The sequence below is a fragment of the Phoenix dactylifera genome, chromosome 11 (genome assembly GCF_009389715.1).
Source record: "Phoenix dactylifera cultivar Barhee BC4 chromosome 11, palm_55x_up_171113_PBpolish2nd_filt_p, whole genome shotgun sequence".
Taxonomy (NCBI): Eukaryota; Viridiplantae; Streptophyta; class Magnoliopsida; order Arecales; family Arecaceae; genus Phoenix; species Phoenix dactylifera.
The window spans coordinates 3,063,801-3,082,199 of NC_052402.1; the positions used below are offsets into that span (position 1 = coordinate 3,063,801).

The 18,399-nt window shown below is 38.8% G+C and overlaps 1 pseudogene; it reads right to left on the reverse strand.

The window, feature by feature from the left end:
- Positions 1–4,177: 4,177 nt before the first annotated feature.
- Positions 4,178–17,846, reverse strand: LOC120112501 (annotated as a pseudogene).
- Between the last annotated feature and the right edge of the window lie 553 nt (positions 17,847–18,399).

Consider the following 18,399-nt stretch of genomic DNA (forward strand, 5'->3'; position numbering starts at 1 on the left):
ATAATCAATGTCACACATTCATGTTAAGAAACTAGCAACAGCTAAACAGGAAATCTAATTCACAAAGAGAGACATGCAGATAGGCAGGCACAGAGAGAGAGAGAGAGAGACCTTAATGCAATATAAATACAGAAGTCATTGTTTTATAATCATCAAATCCTCAATCACCGTACCATCTTCATTAAGAAACTCAAAGGCTGTGTTGGCTCAAGAAATAAGAACACTCGTTCTTTTTGGAATTATTCTCCAAGTAACTCTTGTTTTTGTTTGGCTAAAATTTCCAGGGGTGTTTGTCCATGAAAATGGGGCAGCAGGCATATTCCAGAAATAAAGTAATTCCAGCATACCCTTGCCATTGCCATAACAGGAATAGACAGCTTTATCAGAATAAATATACCTCTCGTAATCCTTCTTTTTTTCCTTCTTTTTTTCCAGACCAAACGCAACACGAAGTCACGAAAATACAGGTAAGGCTACATTAATTGTGTGGTCGGAAGAACACGGATAAGCATCCATTGCCCTAAGACCCAGAACAATTATCCAGTCATTTCTTCTTTCGCTGAATGATTTCCAGCCATTCAAAAAGGATAAACCTAAATCCAGTCAAGAATCGCAGAAAGTTCGTGGAAATTTTGGGAAATCCTCTCCAGGTAAAAGAAGCAAGAAAGATCAAGAAATCACATCACCGCCCAGCAATCAGGATCGATTCATTTCCTGCCCTAGCAGGTCAACGAGACCTTTCTCTAAACCTTATTTACCGAGCATCCCATTAAATAGACAAACACGGCAAGCAAATCCCTACGGATGCAAAGCAATCAGAGTCCCCCATGCATCGAATTCTCGCCAGGGAGAACACGAGGAACAACAAAAATCCACGAAAAAAGATGCAAGTATTCAGCAAAAACCAAGAGAAAGATTCGCTTACCTCGGGAGCCGGGAAGCGAAGAAGAATCCCGGTGAAGCCGGCGAGCAAGAGAGCGAGCGGGGTTTTATCGAGTCGTCGTCGTCGTCGAAGGAGATGGGACGACCCGAATCCGCTTGGAAGTTTCGATCGAACGAGGCGCGAATAAATAGAGAATCCCTTCCGGTTCGGATATCATCAATACGGAACGGCCGCAACAGAAATGAGGGCGCCGCGACGGACGAGGATAATATTTAATCAAATTAATTATAGGCGTCCAGGCTGCCACAAGTGCTGCGTGGACAGCGATGGTTGGCAAATGATTCAGCGGCGCCCCGATTTATTCGCCGAGCAATTATTCTCCGCACTCAGCACGCCGTGCATCACCGCCGCTCATTGTGCAGCGTTGCACTAAGATTAGCTCTCCGTGAATGATGAGCAAGGCCCATAGAAACGAATGATTGTGATTGATTGAGTATAGGTGCATCCGAGCTGGCAGCATCGTAGCTGTCCAAGTCACGAGGTAGCATGCAAGTCTTGAACTGTTCAAAGCTCGGCACCATGAAGATGAGTTCGAGATGCTCCGATCTCTTTCATGGTGTCAAAGTATTGTGTCACCAGCACCATACGGTCCATACCCATGACATCCTTGGCTGTGTCCCAGGCACATTTACGGAGAAGGCAAGCACGCTGTCCCTCAGCCCATCCACAATGGCCTGGCGTGGGCGTGCCATACCAAGCCCTGCTAAGTACTTGGATTCTGCACCTTCTTCCTTTTCTTCTCTTTTTTTTTTTTTTTTTTTTTTCAAAATGATATTTTATTTATATATACTTCTAACGTGAATACAACCAGACATATCAAAGAAGAGTAAACAAAATAAGACATGTGGAACGCCATCTAATATGGCTCGATATCCCCGGAGATGCACGGATCCGACAGAAGCTATTGAGACGACCTATATGTCTTATCAGATCTAGTTGTCCAAAATGCATGGACGTTTGGTGAGAGCTGTCCCCCACCAAGGTTCGTTGTAGAGTGGGCAGCTTAGATGACCGAGATTGCTCAGTCGCATCTATTGGATGGATTTTAATAGTTCGGACATTTGGGATTTACGATCTACTCGTAGAGCATCTCGTACGGTGTTCTTCACATTGGGAGCCCCTACCTCCAAGTTTTCTCAAGATCAATTTCGACGATGCGTACTGATGCGGTAGGAGGAACGTACTGACTTTATCATTAGAGGTCCGGATTTCAGGATGATTGCGGCTGGGGTTTCTAGATTTTCGACTCCTCGATCCTAGGGTCTAAGTGAGGGCAGCTGGGCTGACTTGGTTATGCTTGCGGCACTACAGACTAAAGCTGTATGCTTGAGAGCAATTTGACGACTGTTATTGGCTAGATCCAACAGAGCGTGGTGATGTGGGCAACTACCATCCATTGCTCATAGATATCTGACTATGGCTTGTGTAGGATGGCCTTTCAGGCGAAGCATTTGTATAGAGAGGCCAATGGACAGCGGATTTGGTAGCCTCGTATTGCCAACCATCTGAAAATAGTCTTTGAATTGAAGAGGGAGTTGTTCAGTGCATTTGGGATCTGTATTTTTAACTTTTTTTAGCTGTATCTATATCTATATCTATATTGTATAATTCATCCCTTTCAGTAAAAATAAAAATAAAAAAATAAAAAAAAGTTTGAGATTAAAGCTTGTGATGGTGGGCTTGTCGTGCCAGTCCAAACATGACATCAAGGATTGGAAGAGCCCTGCCTGTCGCTGATGCACGCAAATAGAGAAATGGACCTTCTTGCGCATAAAGAACGGTTCTGATGGCCTCGTCGACCCGTCTCGCAAAATTCCACGAACATCAATCTAAATAACCACTTTGAGTTGCAAAAAGATACCACTCTGCATGTCCTTTTTGTTTTCGTCCATGTCTCGTCCACAGAGGAGACCAACGATCGTTCTACGGCAGCCCTGCCACTGCTAACTTCCAAGCAAATGAAAAGAACTTAGTGTTCAAAGTTGATATGTAATTTCTTAGGCCCGTCCAAATACAACAAATACTTGAGCAACAAGACAAGCATTACCTGCAATTCCTAGGCTCTCTGATCCAAGGTTTGTTACTTCATCTATCCTCATCACAATATATAAACTAGATGCCTTACAATCTACCATCTGTGCCTCCCATCTAAAGCCTTCAACTTATCTATTTTGGGAACCATGCCTCTTGCGGACCTACAAACTGTCATTCAAGCCATTCGATCTATTTATTTTAGAGTAAATTACACTGACCCCACCGAGGTTTGGGGTAATTAAAGATTCCCAACCAACATTGGAAAATATACATTCCACCACCTAACTTGCTATGTGCATAACACAATCCCACACGGCTATCTTTCTTTAAATAAGCTAACGGACCATGTCAAAGTCGTCGGTCTCAACCTCTTTGAGTCTTAAAATATCTTAGTTGATTTGGAATAAGATTAAAAAAAGGGTTAGTCTAAAAAGACTTAAGGTTAATTAGCCTATTTGGGATACTTTAGTCTTTTTAACCTTGTCCAAAATTAGCTAAAATATTTTGAGATTTAAATAGGTTAGCGAGTGATGACTGCATTAGCTTAACTACCCCCATCCCAGCAAACTCCGAGGCAGATAGTTCTTTAATCCAGCCTCGAGGGGTCTGTGTAATTTACTCTTACTTTAATCTGGAGAAGACCTTAAGCTAACCATCCCCAACCCAGCACACTCTGAGGGCCAATTAGTTCTTAACCCGAGCATTCAAAGACATCCAATGTTTCCAAGCCTGCTTGCAATTTAAGTCACAGGCTGGATTAGACTGCTTAGCTAAAACCAAAAGGCAGCTGCTTTTTAATATTCCAGAAGAGATCATATCCTTCAATGAATATTTTTGATAGAAGGAAAAGGAAATCTGAAAGGCCAATTGGCGACCTCCTTCTCACTTATCACTTTCTTCCAAATGAGATTTATATCCTTCAATGAATGCTTGAATCGATATGGGACTCTGATTTAGTTTGCCAGCAGACAGGAGAGTTACCTGCATCTTTTCTGGTACCATCCTTGCACAAAAATAATCTGAACTAGATATGCCGCAGCAAGATCGTAATGGATGGAGCAGTTCTGATGCATTAGAAAGGCCAACGCCCCCACATGCTATGCTATTTATTTCACTACCAACCTGAGCACACAATTAAGACCAACTACCAAGTGATCATATCTTCCATCATTGTGCTCATGACTAGTTGGTTTAGCATTAATGCAAACTGTTGCTCTATCACTTCAAGCTTGATATATATTACAAGCAACGCTTTCTTGAAAAGGAAGAGAAAGAAAAGAAACGAAAAGAGGAAACTAGGAGAAGTTTTCCCATGCTTTCCCCATGATAACCCTTGTAAAACCTTCTTCGCATCAACTGACCATATCAAGCAACTGACAATACTAGAACAGAGAAAAGACAATGGAAGCATCAAATTATAAATATTCTTCATAGTTACTCTTTTCAGGTAACTTATAACCAACAAAGGCTGACACCAATCCCTCACACCTCCATCAACCTTTTATCCAAGGAGTCCATCAGACTTGATCACCGATATGCAACAAATTTAAACACCACAGTCCAGCATACTTTCACCATTCAATATTTGTACTTTCTCGAAGTCACCGAAAACATTGCTCATGGTGTTTGCCGTTGGGCTTTGGTGATTGTGGTATGGAGAGGAGTGAACCATTAGAGAGGCTCCTCACAGGCTGCTGTCCATCCTCGGAAACGATGCCTGTAGTTTTAAAACATGCCTCGCAGTTTGATTGTTGGTTTGGATGCAGCACGTTCTGCTTGCATTACTGAAAAGATACGAGAGCTCGCCATGTCTTAAGGTTGATCAATGGTTTGAGCACTTCAACTACTTCGCTCATTAAAGGCCTGCCTTCGGATCGCACGACTGAGGCATGCAGTGCCAGCTGGGCAGCTTTTGGGCACCTTTGACTGAGAAGTTGCCATCCAGGCGAGGATCTACAAGTCTGAGAAGCACGTCTCCTCCTAGATGGGGCTGCCCACTCCACCAGGTGTGCTCGCCATTTGGTCGGTTTTGTCCATGACCTTCGCCCTGTCATCATTTCAAGTAGCACAACCCCAAAACTATAGACGTCACTCTTCGATGTCAGATGCCCTGGAAAGATAATATCAGACATGCGTAAGTTGACAAAATCAGAAAGCAAACTGCAAATGCTAAATAATAGAACAACAGGATCAGTGTGAGCTCCACGATAACCATAGCCATGGCAAAGAGCAAACTGCAAACATGCAATATGTCTATCTACCAACATGTGGCTGAACATAGGAGACATGACAAATTACAGCTTCCCACTACCCAAGTAGAAAAGACCCTGGAAACTAATTCATAGCATCATATTAAAGAAATCAAATTAGAGATGGCATGGCCTACCCTACCAATTTTTCTCCATTTTCTGAGGTCCTATAAAGTTTTCTTGGCCAGTGTCCCTTTAATACCTCACTAAAGCTTTGAAATGTTGAATCCCTTATAATGCTTATGTTCATCTTTCCAAGAAGAGATCATCTACAGCACCTCCAAATTTGAGATCACACTCATCGATCAGATCAAAGTTGGTCTTCACCAAACCATCCCACTCAAAATAGTATTTATCACATCTTACTAACATGAACTGACTCCGATTAAGAGCCGCTCAATCGTAAAAGGTACAAAGATACAACTTAATCAGTATTAAGTTTCCAACCACCATCTACCTCATAGTCTGCAGCAACTCCATTCCAATACCAATGCCTTACCAACTACTATTGCCACATCCAAGCTATATAGCCAAGTCAGTATTTTTCTTTCATTATTAATATTTCACCTGCAAAAACAATTTTGACCTAAATATTTTGAATCTATCATGTGAAATTTAATAACACCATCAGCACATTACTAATGAAAGTTGCTGGAATTTTTCAGTTTAGCAAAACCACTAGAAGCATCTTGAATACATAGAAATAAGGAGATCCAGGAAAGTGGAATGCAAGTGAAAGTCTGACGACTGAAAAATATATCATCCCTTTCACATGGCATATTTCTCTCCAGAACAACTACCATGTCCCAAATAGAAAAAAGGAAACCATGTATCTGACAAGATACTGGACAGACATGGATTAGTTAAGCACTTCATCATGTAAGTTACAAGTTTGCCTGCTGACATTACCGCTTTAATTTCCATAAAGTTCAGCTGAAATTGTGAAGTTGCTTTTTAAGTAACATAAGACAAATGAATATTCAAATGATTCCTCTCGATTTTACAGATAATGAAATACTGCCCAACATAATGAAGGATGGGAGATAGGCAAACATAAAATCTAACATGCTGATGCATGCATCGACATGAATATATAATTCAGTCTGCTATTTTCTGATATTCTACGAAGAATTGAATCTTACTTATGGTAGGTTTACTTTTTGGTGCATTAAATGAATCATGGCGGTGATCAATGTGGGATGCACTTAGGTAAATTAAATGAATCTTGCATCAAATCCACTCTTTTTAGCGCATTAAATGAATCATGGAGGCGATCAATGTGGAATACACTTGGTAAATTAAATGGCATCAACATCAATCTGCTATTAGCTGATATCCTATGACGAAATGAATCTTACTTATGGTAGATTTACATTTTTTTCCTTTTGGTCCATTAAATGAAACCTGTAGGCAATCAATGTGGTATCACTTGGTAAATTGAATACAAAGAAAATCATGCTTTACCAAAGCATGCGACCAAAGCAAGTACATTGAAAGCACACAGAGTCAGAAGACTCAAGAAAACCCAAAAAGAAATACAGGCAAGAGCAAATCAAGCATAATAGAATATTTTATGGCAACACATATCTATCACCCTGCTTGGATCTTTTCCATACATCAACAAGTACAGCTTAAAGAAAAAAAAAGAGCAACCAACATCAAGTTCAGAGTGATATTAACAAATGCCAGTAACAATTCAATGATTCACCTGTCATTACATATTCTGGAGCTGCATATCCATATGTTCCCATCACTCGCGTTGAGACATGAGTTTTATCCCCCTCGGGACCATCCTTAGCAAGCCCAAAGTCTGAGAGCTTTGCATTATAATCCTGGAAGGGCACATTTTCAGAAATAGTCATATAAATAGATAAAAGAGAGACATATATGAACTTGTTACACACCGCATCTAATAGAATGTTGGATGTTTTGAAATCACGATATATCACTGGTCTTTCTGCTTCCTCATGGAGAAAGGCAAGGCCCCTTGCAGCACCCAGGGCAATCCTCATTCGTATGGGCCATGAGAGAGGCAGGGACCCTATCGCACAAAGCATGGTTGATAGCAGAGATTAGATATTGACAAAAGGCAATAGTTCACTCATCATTTCAACTGCAACAACCAAAAAAAAAAGATATAATCCTAAGACTGATAGTGCAAATAAAGGCCATCGAGGAGTACCATAAGCCTGACTGAGCAGTAAATGATAAATGAAGTGAATGATAAATTCATGGCATAAGCAATGGTTTATTATAATTATTAACAAGACAAAAAAAAAGGGATAAGGCCTTCAAAGGAGCCTTGTGGAGATGTCAAGGTAGAACTCAACTTGCTCTCTGTTATAACGAACTTTGTGATAGGATAGCAGCATAGAATGAATACCTTTGGCGTAAGGAATGGACACACTCTCTGGTTCGTCATAACGAACTTGCGGCTTCACAACAAGGAATAAGAAGCGAACATATGATGGAACCTAATAATGTTCATGAAGACGAATAGTCAATTGTTTCAACGGGTTGCAAGATGGTATCCATCTTATGAGGGATGCTGTTTTATCTGGTTACAATGAAGGAAAAGGATGCAAAGCTGGCAATGCAGAAGAACTTAAACAGATTTGTGTTTTGAGTTTGCGTGGCCATCATCTCTGTGCCTGTGTTATTCCACTGACAAAGAAATGAGTGTGGCACTATATTATAATGGAATTTTTAGTTCTCTTGTACTTACAACATCAAAATCCTAAACACTGGACTTAGCAAACTGCTGATGCTGAGCTAAAATAAACATAAAAAATCTGGATACTAGAGACTGCATATTAGCATCAATTTTGCAATCATGGGCGTACATGCTATAATCATATTTACTTCTGGTCAAGCCATAACACTAAAGTTGAAAATTATATGACACCAGTAACTGAATAAGTTTAGCTGGTTCCAATATCATAAACCAGCACCAGTGTTCTTAAACAAACTACACAAATATAACTAGCAAACCTTGATACAGACTACAGAGTAACACTAAAAGTAACCAAAGTATGCTTCAACCCTAATGTGCAATTTCTATTGCACACTTTTAAGGAAAAGAAAATAGCATTTCTTCAGGGAAACATATAAAATTCAAAAAATAATACAGCAATTGAACTCCGGAGACTTGTAGCTAGGCAAGTTAGCCTATACTGAATTTTTTGGCGTGGCTTTTCATTGGTAACTGACAAGGTACCTACTAGAAACAATATCAAACAGAGTGAAATTGGGCAGTTACATACTTCTGAAAAGATGGTTTTCAAGACTTCCTCGAGGCATAAACTCATACACCAGCAATCGTTGATCATCTTCAATACAGTAACCAATCAACTTCACTAAATTTGGGTGTTGAAGGTCACCAAGATAATTAACTTCCGCCTGCAAAAACATTAAAATCATACATGGTGAGTGGGAACTTTGAAAGGGATAAATACTAGTTATTCATTAATGAAGAACTCAAGATTGGAGTCAGAAGACATCATACCAGCCACTCTTTATGCCCTTGAAGTCCATCGTGGTTGAGTGTTTTGACAGCAACAGTTAACCCTGTACCAGGTTTCACAGGAGCAGTTCCATTCTCCTCGATCCATCCTTGAAGACACAACCAAAGCCCCCCTCTCCCAGAAGGCTCTCCGGTCTAAAGTTTCTTGTGGCAGACTTAAGCTCATGGAAAGTGAACTTCGCAACTGAGATGCAAGTTTTAATTCCTCGCCTACTTTAGTAGTGGACGAATTACTTCCAGCAGTACTTGTGGTTGTGGAACCAGAGACCACTGGTGCAGCTGGTTGGTCCTGCTACCATCATTTGTGGATTTACTTTCTACTGGTCCATGCACAATAGCAGCGATTAACCGGCTGTAGAAGACATTGAAAGGCTAAAGCAGAATAACCTCCAACTTGACAGAACTCGGAGAAGTTAAGCATGCATGCCATGAAAATATTGAAGAAAAAGCTACTATTGTGCCTAAGAGATGAGTTAATCGAGCTGGATGAGTATAACAAAAGACCTTGACATTTGGCGCAGTTGCCAACTGGAGTACCAAGCATCCAACTCTTCAACTCCATCACACACAACGCATAACAGCTTTATTTGGACATTTGGACATAATACCCAACATGTGATAGAGCAATTATAAGGAAACAACGACCTTTTTACCTTTGTTCTAATGCTCGATTTCTCTTCACTCGTGGTTTCACATGTAGTTTAAATGTTCATTTTTAAAGAGAGGGAAAAACACAGCCTCTATGCTATGAGAAATCATTCTAAATTTGATGTGTTGATAAAAATGATCCATCAAAATATGCTTGCCATCAAGATCCTTCTAGAGACATGCTTATGAAGATGAGTATTCCAAAGAGCAAAGGTTTATAAAATACTACCATTATGTTGTACATATCATGGTAAATACAGGTAATTAATGGTACTGGTTGGTAACTGATGAATCAAATTGAGTTTATCCAGTAACGCTTTTAAATAAACAATTGTAAAAAAAAAAAAGCAAATACAGAAATGGAAGACTTCTTACAAGTTTTTATGCCAATCAGATGCGTGGACATTTTAAACTATGATTTAATAAAATACTGCAACCATTTTTTTACACATAATGTATTCTAAAATAGAGCTATCCACGTTCCACCCAAAAGTCGCCATTCAAGGTCTAATTGGCCTGTCACCACAAAGCCCTTTGATCTATAGTTCCCAATTAATGTTAAGCCAAAAATAACGCAAAGAGAATGAGACTAGGCACGAGCTTGATGATTTCTGGAGACATCAAAAAGGTGTTCAAGAGTTGAAGCTCAACTACACAGGTCACAAAGATACAATGATCGGAATAATAAGCATCGACCGAAGTACAACTTCCAAGATGGGAGCTCGTCAAGCTTCACCCAGGGAAAGAGGATTAAAGGGAAAAAGAAACAAGTTGAAAGCAATCCAACATGGTCCCTTCAAAATTCAGAAGAAGATTGGCTAGAATGCCTTTTAGCTTGACTTACTACCTTGCATGGAAATTACTCAGATATCAATGCTGAGAACCTAAAATTATTAAGCCTTGCATGTGATGAAGACCAAAATTAGAAACAATGCTACCAGCTTGGATGACCTACAAGTAGAGAGAAAGCCACTTGCCGAAAATGCATTGTTGAGAGGAAGTCACAGAAACAATGTGGTTGAAGGATTGAGTCTTTTGGATCAACCGGAATGGTCAACTTCCTGCGAGGCCGGTAGTTTAGTTCATAATGGAGAAGCAAGAGTTCCATCTCCATTTAATTAGCAAGAACAACTCCCCAAAAGGGGCCTTGACAGAGGATCACTAATCCTATTGTGGATCTACTAGCATGGTTGGCAGGTTTGAACAGATCCAGAACCAAGATCCACACATTGGAAGCCAAATTAACATCAAACTCTGATCCATAACTTCCCCATAAAATGTCGAATTGAGAAGTTCCTTTTTTAAAAAATAGGTAACTGTCAAGATTTATGATGCTACATCCATCATAGTTTCAACGCATACAACAATTAAGGCAATACAATAATTTTTGGCTCCAATTGCGATCAAAGTAAATTTTTTTATGAAAAATTTTAACCAAAAAAAACTCACAATTCGAAATAAATGAGAGATGAGATGAGACAAAGTGATACAGAATTCAAGATCTACTCCAAAAAAATTTAGTTTCATAGTTTTTATCAGGCATGGCTATTGTAGGAAACTATGATTTCTTCCAACTAGAAGAGCAATTTGACTAAGATTTTGTAAGTGACCTCACTAGTATATAGCAGATTTTATCAATTTTACTTCATAAAGACCAAAAAACCCTGCCTCCAAAAGTCCCTTATTTTCTTTTTCTTTTGAATTCAGGGGTTCAAGGAATTCTTCTCTCCTTGGTTCGATTATAACCTAAGTTAATCTGTTGTAGAAACTTTCAAGCTAAATTTTTAAGTTATCAAAGACAACTAATTCATACCATAAAATAGAACAGCACAATAACGATATGCTTGACCACCACGAAGAAAATGTAATACGTCTTAGCATTATTGCAGAGGAGAAGGCATGTTATGAATCTTGATACCCTCCCAACACCCGTCGAACTATTTACTCCCATAATCGCTTCAGCTCTCCAAACAAGCTAGTTTTCCCTACTTTCAGTTCAACCCCCCACTTGCCAATTTTCAGTTAACATCAACCAAGCAACTTCTTACTGATCTTCAATTTACAATGCATGTTATTACTTCAAAAACTCGAACAGAGCAAGAGTAAATCAGCACAAAAATGACATAGCAGCGTAAAATCTGTTTGCCTTTTCACCAACTGTGCTTAGAACGATTAAAATCAAAAGATACCAAATCTCCCAGGTTCTGTCAACAAGAATTTCACATATTAAGTTCAATTAAAACCAAAAGACAACTAATCTAAGAATCAAACAGTAGTAACCGGCCCACCTCGAGGATAAAGCACGGATCTTTCAAATTGTTCACATATAATCATAGAATTCATGATTGAAACGACAAAAAAACGAATCTAAAAATAGAAAAGAAGCAGAAATACTAACAAGCAGCAATCATAGCAAGACACTAGAATATCATGCAAGACAAATTGAAGAGAGAAACGGCGGCGAGCGAGCAGATTACCGCAATGAGTGCTGGCATTACTGATGGATGTATCCACTTTGGATCTTGACGAGATGCAAGCCCGCATCAATCTGCACTTAACCCAACATCCAGTCTCCTCCTCCCTTGCCTTGCTCTTCTTCTTCTTACTCCCCTTCCCCTTCCCTTCCAACGCTGCCCCATCCCTCCAATTTAAACTCCTGGGACCCAGCCCATCCCTCAAGATCTCATACCAGCTCGAAATCAAAATCCCAGCTAGGAAAGCCGAACCCCTGTCTCCCAGAAAGATTCCTATACCGAAATCGGCCCTAAAACTCTCCTCCAAAACCCTTTCAACAAATATGCACCAAAAGTGCAACAGTAAACTAAGATCCCACTAATCCAGAGCTCGAAACCCTAATCGAAGAAAGAGAATCGAACGAGTGGAATGATACCGAGATCGAGAGCGACCACGGAGCTCGAGATTTCTCGTCGGTATTCCGAAACCGGAGGCTACCTCGCGGAGGGAACTTTGAAACTCGCTGGAGACGGAGGTGGCGGCGGAGGAGAACCGGACTCGGTCTCCTGCCCGAAGGACTGCCCGGGGGGGCTCAGGCGAGGCGAGCAGGGGGCAGGCAGCTGCCCTACGTAACGGCGTCCGTGAGCATTTGACGGGGGGGGAGGGAGGGAACCGGAGAGACCAATGCTCGGAGGAGAGAAGAGGGTAGGGAAGAAGTGTGTGGAACGGGAACAGAGAGAGGAGAAAAGCGACGGGCAGGACGGGCAGAGCAAGTGAGGCGAGAGCGGAAAATGCGGGCAGGGCGGGCAGGCGGTGGGAATTTAGCAGAAAGCGAGGGTGGTGGAATGCTGCGAGTTACGTTGCTGAGGATTTTTTTGTACGGACGGCCGCTTAAATTTTCTATGTCCGTGCATGGATCGACCGTCAACATTTCCACCTAGGACATCTGGTCCGTTGGCTTATTCCACCTGTGCTGCCTCCGCGTGCGAGAGGAACGCATTCGACCCAATTTAACGTTTGCCTTTTTATCATTGCAACGGTTATATTTACAAACTTCTAAGGGCTCGTTTGGTTCGCGGGAAAAGAAAGGGGAAAAGTGTGGTCAATGGGAAAGTAATGATATGCCTCTTATTTGGTTAGAGTTTTCAAAGAAGAGAGAAGGGAAAGTTGTATTCCCATGGAAATGTGATTCCCACATTTCATGGAAAGTCTTTTCCATGAGAAACATGGAAAAGTAACTTTCCCATGAGGCGGGAATCACTCCATTTTTACTTTTCCCAAAAAGTCCTTTCAGCATTAAAGAAGCATTAAAGAGGCATTAAAAACCTAATTTTTATTAAGGACATAATAGGAATTATATATAACTTTCCTAGGAAAGTGGATGGCCAACCAAACATAAGCACCTTGGAAATTTGTCACTTTCCCATGGTCAACCAAACATGCCAAAAGTACTTTCCTAGACATTCTCTTCCTAGGAATTTGTTTCCCAGGAATCATGTTCCTAGGAAGAAAAATACTTCCTGCGAACCAAACGAGCCCTAAAATATACGTAACCACTAGTATCAGTCATTACAGCATCCCAAAATATCCAGATAAAGCTAAAAAAGCTTTCCATAATACGATGCTATTGGCCTTTTTATTCAACCTGCATTCATTAGTCTCTCGCTGTTTGCATGCCTCTCTGAGGTGAGGGAACATGGGGATGGGTGTGAACTTTGGATATGTTAGCGCTTGATGTGGGGGTGTGGAAATATTATCTGCGAGCTTGTTTTGGGATAAAATTTAGGTTAGAGATAGGAAGTGAGTGGTCGGGTGATAGGTTCGAGCTTTTAGACATGTTTCTCATGAGATATTGCATAATTAGTGTTCGTGATATTCATGTGATGGTAGATGACAGTTAGAACACCAATGAGGCAAAAACTTTAATTGATAAGGAGTTTGACGCATTATTTGTTTTTTTTGAATAGATGATCGTTTAATCATGCTTTAACTTATTGAAATGGGTGGTGCATGTTTGACTATATTAAGTCTACCATGCAGCAAGGATATCATAGGCAAAAAAAAAAAAAGAAGATATTGACATAGTACAGATTTTATCATACATTTACTTTAATAGAGAGTTGAGTCGAAGTGAATGCTTCGAATGACACGATCCAAGTTAAAAGCAAAGATATGCGACAATCTTCTGAGTTTGGTAGAGATAAATTGTGTACATCTATGGAGAAGCAATAAAAGAGAGGCAAAGTTAGCTTACCTAACAATTATAACCAAGGAATTGTAGACATGGGTTCATTTGATATCAATGATATCAATATTAGTCTAAACCAATAAAAAACCAATAACTCTTGCCATAACTTTCATTAATATAGATACCAATACAACCTCACCTCATAAATAGTTATAAATTACCATAAGAGTTGTATCCGAAAACAATAGAAGAGGAAGGATTACAGCATTAGATATTTTCATATTTATATCAGCAGTCTAGGATGGTAGCATAAATATGTATTTATATGAATTATCATGGATATAATTATTGTAAAAATAATAAAGTTAAATGGATCAAGCAGTCCATATAATACATAATAAATTCATGTTTCTACAGGTCATTCCATATGTTTTTAATGCAAAGATTAAAATTTGAAATTGTTGTTGCAGCTAGGGCTACCAATTAGTACAGTTGATAAAGTCTTTGAGGTTGGTATTAAGGAGCTAGATTTGGATCCCTTTGTCACCCTAAAATTTCTGCCATATCTAGTTCTTTTAAAAAAAAACGAAAAGAAATTAGAAAAGCGTTACTCGTAACTATTATATACAAGTACCTCCTGCAGCAGCTAGCAAGAATTTCATGGGGCCATCAAAATATTCCTCGTGGTTGCTTCCTCAGAATGAAAAAGCTAATAAAAAACCTCGAAGTTGGTGCATATCCAAGCCTCGGTCATCAATTGAGTCATGTCGAGAGTGATATTATATACTTATAATCATTGCTCTTGTGCTGTGTTAGGTTTGTGGAAACAAAGGGGGAATCCGAATAGAAATCAGAGCGGAATAGAAATAAAAAGCAACGAATTGGAATCAGAATTCCTATTCCAACATTCTCAACATGCACATAGAGATACATGGAAAAGAAATAACAGTTTAATTATAATATCTAGTATAGTTATTTTTATATTAAAAGTAGAAGCAGTTTTATATTACTTTTTTTAACCCATTGACCTATGATGTTCAATTCCTTTTCATTACTTTATTATTTCATTTTTTATCTACTAGTATAATTTTTATATAATTATTTATGTTATTTCGTTTAATTATTATAATTTATAATTCCATTATAATATTTATTTTATTTGCCGCTTTTATTTTTGCACTTACTATTTATTTACATCTAGCATTTTTAAGTATGTTTTTTTTATTTTTTATTTATATTTCATAGTTTTGTCTTGTTTTTGTTTATAGTTTGTAAATTTTTAATCGTCGATTTTTTTATATTATTATTTTATATTACTGGCATTTTAATGAGGTAGGCTATTTTCTCTAATCTTTTCATTTCATATTTTTTATTTCCTATTTACTTTGATTGATTTTCAAAATTTATTTAATATATTTTAGTGTTTAACCAAAAGGAAAATAATAAAATCCATGATCAACTAAGGGATTACAATGCATTAATACATAGACAATAGTTGGGCCCTTAAATCCTAGATCCTTGATAGAAATAACCTAGGGTCCAAGAATGTCCTCTATTCTCTTGATCCACCACACCGAGTTCTTCCCAATCTTTGCACTCTCGAACTAGATTTGTCAGTGGCAACCTTAGGTTATCACAAGCTCTACATATGCACCCATAAACAATGTTAAATTGCCAAGATGGGCCATCGGATTTATTAATAATCTTAGGACCCGCGAAGTTCGCGGGAAAGCGAAAGGAGAAAGTGTCATTGGTCAAAAAATAATAAGAATTTTTTTTTATTTAGTTGGAGTTTTTAAATGAAAGAAATGAGAACTAGTATTCTCAGAAAAATAAAATTTTCATATTTTATAAAAAATCCCACAAGAGATATTGGAAAACTACCATTTAAGCTATCAAAATATATAGATAAAATCTTTCTCTTTATTGAGCATATAATAGATATTTCACACAACATTTTCAAGAAAAGTAGATGCTAAACCAAATATAAACCACTCTGAAGTATATTACTTTTTCCATGGTCAACTAAATATATCAAAACTATTTTTTTAGGCACCATATTTTTTAGGAATTAGCTTTTTAAGAAAAATATTTTGGTGAGAGAAATTTTTTTCTGCGAACCAAACGAGCCTTTAGGATCTATTTAGATTCGACGACTCGTCCAATACAACCAACAATATTATAGGATTATAGATTGAGTTAGGTCTATATTTATAAGTATTCAGAAATAATTTTTGAGTAGGCCGGTTAGAATTTTATAAGAAAAAACAAAGACCGGCCTATTCCAAAAGTATTTATGAACACTTATAAATATATAGGTAACCCAGCCGTTTGATTTTGCTGGATCAAATCCACCGATCCGATTCATGAATCCTTTCATCCAAAACATGCCCTTGCTATCCTGCCAGAGTTTTAACTGCATTCCCAGGATCAAATGCTACGGAATCCATACGTCAATGGTGTTCGGTTGTTGAGCTTACCGGTGATGTGGGACCCGCTCATCCAGTCGTTTCCCGTCCGCTAGGCCCACGAAGCGAGCAAAAGATTCCCGTGGGCCTGGCTGGGCTGAGGACGGCAGCGAAGGAGATAGAGAGGGGACGGGGGTGGGGGTGTGTCGAGTCACCCCTCCCCCACCGAGTCCATAAAGCTCCGACAAGCTCCCGCCTCTGAATGCGACTCCTGATTAGACGGGATTTCCCGAGGTCCCGTCCTCCGCCGCACTCCTTTTGCATCTCAAAGTCCCACTCCAAAGCTATGAGAGCATAGAAATAGTGCAGCTGATTAAAATGCATTATTTACTATCTACCACTCAAAAAACTTTATATAAAAAAATCAATGTACTTTATTAAAATTTTTTAGTAAGCTACTGTTTTCTGATTTATTAGTCGCATTCAGAACCGTTACGTATGAATCGCCATGGTAAAAATAAAAATAAAAATAAATAAATAAATAAATAACAGCTTTGCAGAGCACCATGAACTCATCTTGACTCGTACTTGCTATGGCTCATATGGTTTGCAGCAGCATGAAGTCCTTTATCTCTCTTTGGACAGTGATATATTACTTACTTGAATATGTTAAAAAGATTATTGATTTTATTATTAATCTCTAGAAGAACCGTTTCCATGTAATAGGTATCAATGTGTTGCAGCCAACCTGGGTTTTGTGACGCAAATGTTGTTTGGAGACAAAAATGTCTCACAGACACACCTTATATAAGATCTCTCTCTTTCTTGATCATGTAGAGAAAGACACATTGGCAATGAGCTACACATACATCTCTCTCTAGCTCTAATATGTACAAGATTTAAACTCAAGTAACCAGTAAGATCACGAGGTTGAACCAATGGGCTGAACTGATCTTACCTTTCTAACTTGCATTTTGGAGCAACTCGGTGTTTGGATTTTCAGCTTCCTATTCCGATGAAGGTCGAATCAATGTCCTTAATGTGTCTTTCAAAAGAATACCTATGTAGATAATGACAATAACGAGGGCGATGATGATAATCAGCTAACATATTTCTTATTTAGGTTATAATATGCCACATGTAATGTAGGTAATGCTAAGGTAACCTTTTTCAAGCGAAACTTCCAGTACCGCTTATAAGTTTGCTTTCATTAATTAGTAGTAGCATCGGTAAGGTTTTGAGTCGTCTTCATTAATTTATTGTCCAAGCATATTCCCATCTTATAAGATACAAGTTCGTCGAGAATTGTGGTCTAGTTGTTGGACTTGTAACTCAATTCACGAAGTAGGCTCACCTTTGCAAATTTTGGTGCATTTGAACTACATGCAATGTAGTTCATGTGTATTTATTATAAGTTCAATAAACATTATGTAAACTAGCCCAGGTTAAGATAGCGATTCATCAGGTGCTTGATGCTATACAATGGTGAACCTATCTCGAGAACAGGATAGACACCGTAACATTAGCTTAACGTCGAAACCAGGATAAATTTATTTCGGTTTGTTTTGTCTTGAGAACAATGATAGACACTGAAAAAAGCAGGGATTAGTGGTATGTGGACAGAAAGTTTTGTAACTATTGGACCACCTGAACTCTTCTTTTGGACAAAGATAATCCTAAATATGTCGCTGTAACATCAAGGATTCCTCTGATTTAATGAGTGGAATGGAACAAAATTGAGTTTTTGTATTGTTTAGATTCTTTCAAAAAAAAAAAAGACGTGGCATGGCATAGATGCAAGCCGATGCTCTTTAAGTGTCATTATCAAGCTTGGAAGGTGTAGGCATGGCTGAAAACTCTAAGGGTGGATTATCTTTACCAGTTCCACTTGTATGCGTGGTCACCTTAGCCATGCTAATCCTAGTTTCCTGTGGATTATTGTGTCTAGAGTT